Raw genomic sequence first — 6,121 nt, forward strand, 5'->3', positions numbered from 1 at the left:
GGTAGCCAGGACTTGAACCGGCACCCATATGGGATGCCAGCAAGTGCTTAGCCCACTATGCCACAGCACCGGACCCAATGCCTAATTATTTTTATTCGATTTGCTAATATTCTGTTGAGGTGCCTGTGAATTAATCAAGAGAAAAATCAGCTACACGGCTTCTAGGCCAGGGAAACATCTCGTTAGATCACAGTTCATGGGGCAAGAGCCAGGGGTGACTGCAGACCCCATGTGTGGTCAGGTGGCTGAGGAAGCAGTGCCACGTTGGGATGAGTGAGCACCCAGGGGTCCAGGCCAGGGAGAAAGGCTCTGTGGTCAGGCGACATCTGGAGTTGGGTATTCCAATCTGGCTGTCCCACAGGGAGAGACAGTGCTGGGCGTGACCTGGTCCAGCTCCAGAGAAGAGCAGCCTCGCCCTCCAGCATCCTCACCCTAGGCTCCCTGCCTGCAGACAGCTGGTCCCAGCCTGGCTCGCCCCTCCCTGCCCTCCTCCCTCCCTCCCTCACCACCCCCAGGCCCCAGGACGGCTGATTTCACCCACCACTTCTGCCCAAACCTGTGTTTGGATGGAGGTTCCCACAGGACTCTTCAGCATCCAGATGGGCTGTGGAGGTGGCTCCTGAGAGCTGGGTTTGTGCTTGGCTGGGTCTCTCATTTCTCACTCTAAATTTATCTTAAGCACTTCCCTATTTACTGTCTGCCTCCTCTCCCTGGAATGCAAGCTTGGTGAGGACAGGGACTTACCATGGCTGTGGTCCACCCTGGCACCCAGACCAGAACCCAGCACATAGCAGGTGCTCAGAAAACATTTGTTGAATAAATAAATTGGGGTGGGGGGAATTGCTGTCCCTCCCTGGGCTTCAGTTTCTACATCTGTGAAATGAGGGCACTGGATGCATTGCTCTCTTAGGTCCTTGCAACTCCAACATTCTCCAAGTCACTGGCAGGAGGTTGCCTGGAGCCCTCAGACCCCCAGCTGCCACTTTTCAGGGAACAGATGGGGGCAGAGCTGGTAGAAGGAGACATGGAGCTGTCATCTCGGCTCCCTTTACTCCTGATTGTGGCCCAGGGGACCCCATGAAGCTGCCAGCACGCCACCCCCTTTATGTGATGGAATACTGTCTGTGCTTTGTGCCTCCCCGGAAGTCACTGTCCATACAGCCCGTTTCTCCGCTGAGACAGTACAGCGCGCCCCATCTGTTCTAGACGCGTGAGAAGGGTAGGCAGAAGGAACAAACATGCTGGCCAATCCCAGCCCCACTCTGACCCCCAACCACACCCTGTGAGGGGCTCTCCAAGGCTGCAGGAGGAAGTCCAGACCCCCAAGATTGGCACCAAGCCCCTCGACAGCTCCTGGGCTCCACAGGAGTGGCTTTTTATCTTCACTCTGATGTTCCTTCTCTCTGGGACGTCCTCCCTTCCATTCCCCTGGGTTTCTAACTCATCGCTTGACACCCAACTGAACAGCCACAATTTCTTCCCCCTGTTTGGAAGCACCCACTTATCAGCTGAACGCCAACAGCATCCTCAGCTCCCCTCTCGAGAGCTAGCATTGCCTCCTCCTCACAGCTCCATCGCACATGCCCGCATCCCCCTTCCCCCAGACCGTGAGCCCTCTGTGGGCAGCACACCTGCTGTGCGTCTTTGTGTGCTACTCCCAGCTGGCTCAGCTTCTGCCGCATGTGCGGGGTGGATGGATGGGTAGATGGATGACTGGGTGAGGAATAAATGAAACATATCAGAATCCACTAGATTCCTGGAAAGGTCTGTATCCAAGACCACACCCATGCATTCTACAGACCTTACTGGGTGCACAGTACCGGGACTGGCTATAGCAACCCAGACATGGTTGCTGCCCGCTTGGTGTTTCAGTGTGGTGGGGGAGACAAATAAATTAGGCAAGTAAACAGGTAATTATAAATTAAGGTAAATGACAGTCTCTGGCAGTGGGGACATCTGAGCTCAGACCAGGGAGGTGAGAAGGAACCGCCATGGGAAGAGGGAGGGAGACGAGAGCTCCAGGGAGAGCAAGGAGCTGGTAAGAACCTGGAGGGCCCAAAGGCAGGAACAAGCCCAGTGGCCAAGCATCTGGAAGGGGACCGGTGGGACTGGAGCAGAGTGACGAGGGGGACAGATCAGGAGACGGCAGTGGGGAGGTAGGCAGGCTCACTAGGGCTTGTAGGCCATCATAGAAAGTTTGGTTTTTATTCAAATTGAATCAGGAAATCACCAAGGAATTTTACCAGGCGAAACAATATGATGAGATCTTTGTTTTTAGAAAGATCTGCGGCTTGTGCCCGCTTTGGCTGCCCATACACTAAAATTGGACCAGTTCAGAGAAGATTAGCACGGCGCCTGTGCAAGCATGGGACACACATCCGTGAAGAGTTCCATGTTCACTCTCCTCTGCCCATGTGCGCGGGTGGGCAAACCAGGGCTCCGAGAAGTGAGGGCCCTCTGGCCTCAGACTCACCCCTAATTCTTCCTTAGAAAAAGAAGATCCGTGGCTGTTATGGACCTGACCTGGCGGGGGCTGCTGCAGGAAGTGGTTGTGGTGTGGAGCAAGGGAGATGGAAAAAGGAGTAGTCTAGGTGCATTTTGGAGGTGGTATTAATGCGACTTTGGAATGGCTGGATATAGAAGGTGAGGGGAAGAGAGATCCCTCGATTTTTCACCTGAGCAGCTGGATGGGTTCTGCCACGCCCTGGGTTGAGGAACACGGGTGGGACAGTGGGAGAGGACGAAGATTTTAGTGCAGCTGGGGTGCCTCTCGGCTGCCCGGGAGGCAGCTGAATGGGTCAGTCTTGGGTTCAAAGGAGAAGTTCATCATGTTCCTACGACATTAGCCACAGTCAGACACTGGTTGAGTCTTGAGAGATGCTAGGGGTTGGGGGAGGAAGAGGGACAAACAAAGGAGATCAAGGAGCCCCCCGAAGGGCGGCGGAAGGGAAACCATGAACGTGGTGCCAGGGAGGCCGGGAGCGGCGTGGTTCCAGAGGGGGGCTGTGGCCAACTGCGAGATTGAGGAGGTGAAGACAGAAACGTGCTCGCTGGAGCTGGCAGCTGAGGGTGTCAGTGACTTGACAGAAGCCATTTCAGTGGCGTGGGGGAAATGGCAGCCCGGCTGGAAAGGCTCGAAGAGTGAACAGAAAGGTAAGGAGATGGAGACAGCTGGTGAAGACACTTGCCAAGAAGTGCTCCCGTGCAGAGGAGCAGAAAGTAGGGCAGTGGATGACGGGAAGGGTGCAGTGTGGGCAGCACTGGCGTGGTTTTCAAGATGGGAGATGCTGGAGCCTGCTCACGGATGGGAAGCGGTTGGCGAGCAGTAGACAGGACAGCTGGTGATGAGGTCCTGGGGAAGCAAGAGGGGTCACGGCCTGGGCCCGCGGAGGAGACTGGCCTTTGGTTAGTAGGACTACCCTGTCACAGCAAGTTGGGGGAAGAGAGAGCGGTGTTGCAGCAGTGGGGTGAGCCCCTGCTCATGATGCCAGCATCCCGCGGCACAGTGCCAGTTTGAAGCCTGGCTCTTCCACTTGCAATCCAGCTTCCTGCTGACCCACCTGGTTAGGTAGTGGAGGACGCGCCTGCCACCCGTGTGGGAGACCAGGATGTGGTTCCTGGTTCCTTGCGTTGGCAGGCTCGGGTCTGACTACTGTGGGCATTTGGGGAGTGAACCAATGGGTGGGAGGTCACTCTTTCCCTCTCACTCTGAAATTGTGCCTTTCAGATAAACATGTAAACCTTTAAAAAAAAAAAAAGATGGAGGAAGCAGGGGACGGGGAGGAGGACGGTGGAGATGTTTCTGTGGATTTGACAGCATAGACACAGCCTACTTTCTCAGGGCTCTGACCGTGTAGACACAGCCTACTCTCAGGGCTCTGACCGTGTAGACACAGCCTACTCTCAGGGATCTGACCGTGTAGACACAGCCTACTTTCTCAGGGCTCTGACCATGTAGACACAGCCTACTCTCAGGGATCTGACTGTGTAGACACAGTCTACTTTCTCAGGGATCTGACTGTGTAGACACAGCCTACTCTCAGGGATCTGACCATGTAGACACAGCCTGCTTTCTTGGGGATCTGACAATGTAGACACAGCCTGCTCTCTCGGGGATCTGACCATGTAGATGCAGCCTACTCTCAGGGATCTGACCGTGTAGACACAGCCTACTCTCAAGGTTTTTACTGTGTAGACACAGCCTACTCTCAGGGATCTGACTGTGTAGACACAGCCTACTCTCAGGGATCTGACCATGTAGACACACCTACTTTCTCAGGGGTCTGACCGTGTAGACACAGCCTACTTTCTCAGGGATCTGACCATGTAGACACAGCCTACTTTCTCAGGGGTCTGACAATGTACACGCAGCCTCCTTTCTCAGGGATCTGACTGTGTAGACACAGCCTACTTTCTCAGGGATCTGACCGTGTAGACACAGCCTACTTTCTCAGGGGTCTGACCGTGTAGACACAGCCTACTTTCTCAGGGGTCTGACAATGTACACGCAGCCTCCTTTCTCAGGGATCTGACTGTGTAGACGCAGCCTACTTTCTCAGTGAGGACATGGCAAGGGCATCTGCTGCGAGTAGCACACAGAGAGCACGGAGGTTTGAGGAGACGAGAAGGCACAAAATTGTCGCTCTCAAAAGTGAGCCTATCAGAAAAATCTGTACTTATAGGACTAAAAAGGATTGACAACAAACCCAAAGGCTGCAACCAGGAATTCAACCTGATTCCAGCCTGGTTGTGTCTTTTTGTCCAGTAGCTCAGGGGTGAATCAGAGAAAACATAGCTGGGCACGTGCAGGTTAGGGTTGCCCTGGATGAATATAGGGAAGGAAGGAAGGGGAGAGAGAGAGAGAGAGCGAGTGAGCGAGCACCTGGAATGGAGGGTGCTTGTAAGGGAGGCATTGCAATGGTGGACCTTGTCATTGAGGCTGAAAGAGTCAGCAAGTGACACTGGACATGATCTGGTGGAAAGGGAGCAAGTTCAGGGTCAGAGACGGAAGGCCTGACAGAGCCCAGGGGTCATAGCACCGTGCACTTGAGCTGTGAGCTAAGGAGGAGGTCGGGGAGCGGGGAGAGCTTGAAGCGGTGACATTGGAGGAGACGGGACTTCTGGCTGTGATTCGGGATGAGGACGTGCTAAAAGGAGAAAGAGCTGAGTGGCATGTCCCTCCCATTCACTCAGCCATCTAGGCAGGCGATAAACTTGTATTAAGCAGTGGGCATGCTGGTGGCATGGATGAGAATACCAAGGAGGGCTTCCTGGAGGGAGTGGTTCTCATGCAGGCTGATTCTGGAGGGATGAACTGGAGCTCTCCAGGAAGACAGACAGGACCAGGGCTCCAGGCGTGGGGAGGGGATGAGAAACAACTCAGCCCACTTGTGAACATGGAGCTGGCATGGCCAGAGGGCGGGCTCGTGTGGAGAAGGGGTAGGTGGCCAGGTAGGGGTGGTATCCGCAAGGAGCCGGGGGGAGGAGTTTGCACTGACTTGGCAGCCCTTGAAAGATTTAAGGGGAGTGTGGCTGCATCAGCGCTGCGGCTTGAGAACCCTAGGTGGTGGCTGTTTGAATGGAGGAGGAGGGGTGCCTGCAAGCACCATGGCCACTCTGGGTGTGGCGACAAGCGGATGTGCGCATGTGGGAGGGGTAGTGACAGGGCGCAACTGTGAGGGGCTGCGTGAGGGGGCTTCAGGCTGGGCATGCGTGTGTGTGCACTCACATGTGTGCATGTGTGTGTGTGCACAAAGGGGCCACTGAGCAGCTGAGGGACAGGGTGGGCAGGAATGAGCAGAGTCACCGCCTGGAAACACGACTCCCCGGGGCCTGGCAGGAGCAGCTGGAGAGCTGGCAGCAGGGGCGTGGCCAGCTCTGCCCAATGGCTTTGGCCTCTGCCTGTTGACCAAGGCTGAGAAGTGTCCGTGCTGGCCAGGGCAGGGCACTGCTATGGCATCTGGGCCTGCTCTGAGAGAGCTGCCCCTGGGGTTAATCTGGGTGTCTCTGGGGTCTGCCCTATGGGCCCTGCGGTGGCTGTGCCTCCCTGGGCTGTGGTGGTCTCCCTGTGCCTGCCTGGGCTATGACCTTTCCTGAAAACAGGTTCAGGAAGACTGGGCAG

At 55.5% G+C, this 6,121-nt stretch overlaps 1 non-coding gene across 1 annotated transcript; it reads left to right on the forward strand.

Annotated features, from left to right (window-relative positions):
- Window positions 1–2,293: 2,293 nt before the first annotated feature.
- Window positions 2,294–2,400, forward strand: LOC133747371 (U6 spliceosomal RNA). The gene has a single exon (XR_009864327.1). It is a non-coding gene; the product is annotated as a U6 spliceosomal RNA (small nuclear RNA).
- Window positions 2,401–6,121: the final 3,721 nt, after the last annotated feature.

Source organism: Lepus europaeus, chromosome 18 (assembly GCF_033115175.1).
Source record: "Lepus europaeus isolate LE1 chromosome 18, mLepTim1.pri, whole genome shotgun sequence".
Classification (NCBI taxonomy): domain Eukaryota; kingdom Metazoa; phylum Chordata; class Mammalia; order Lagomorpha; family Leporidae; genus Lepus; species Lepus europaeus.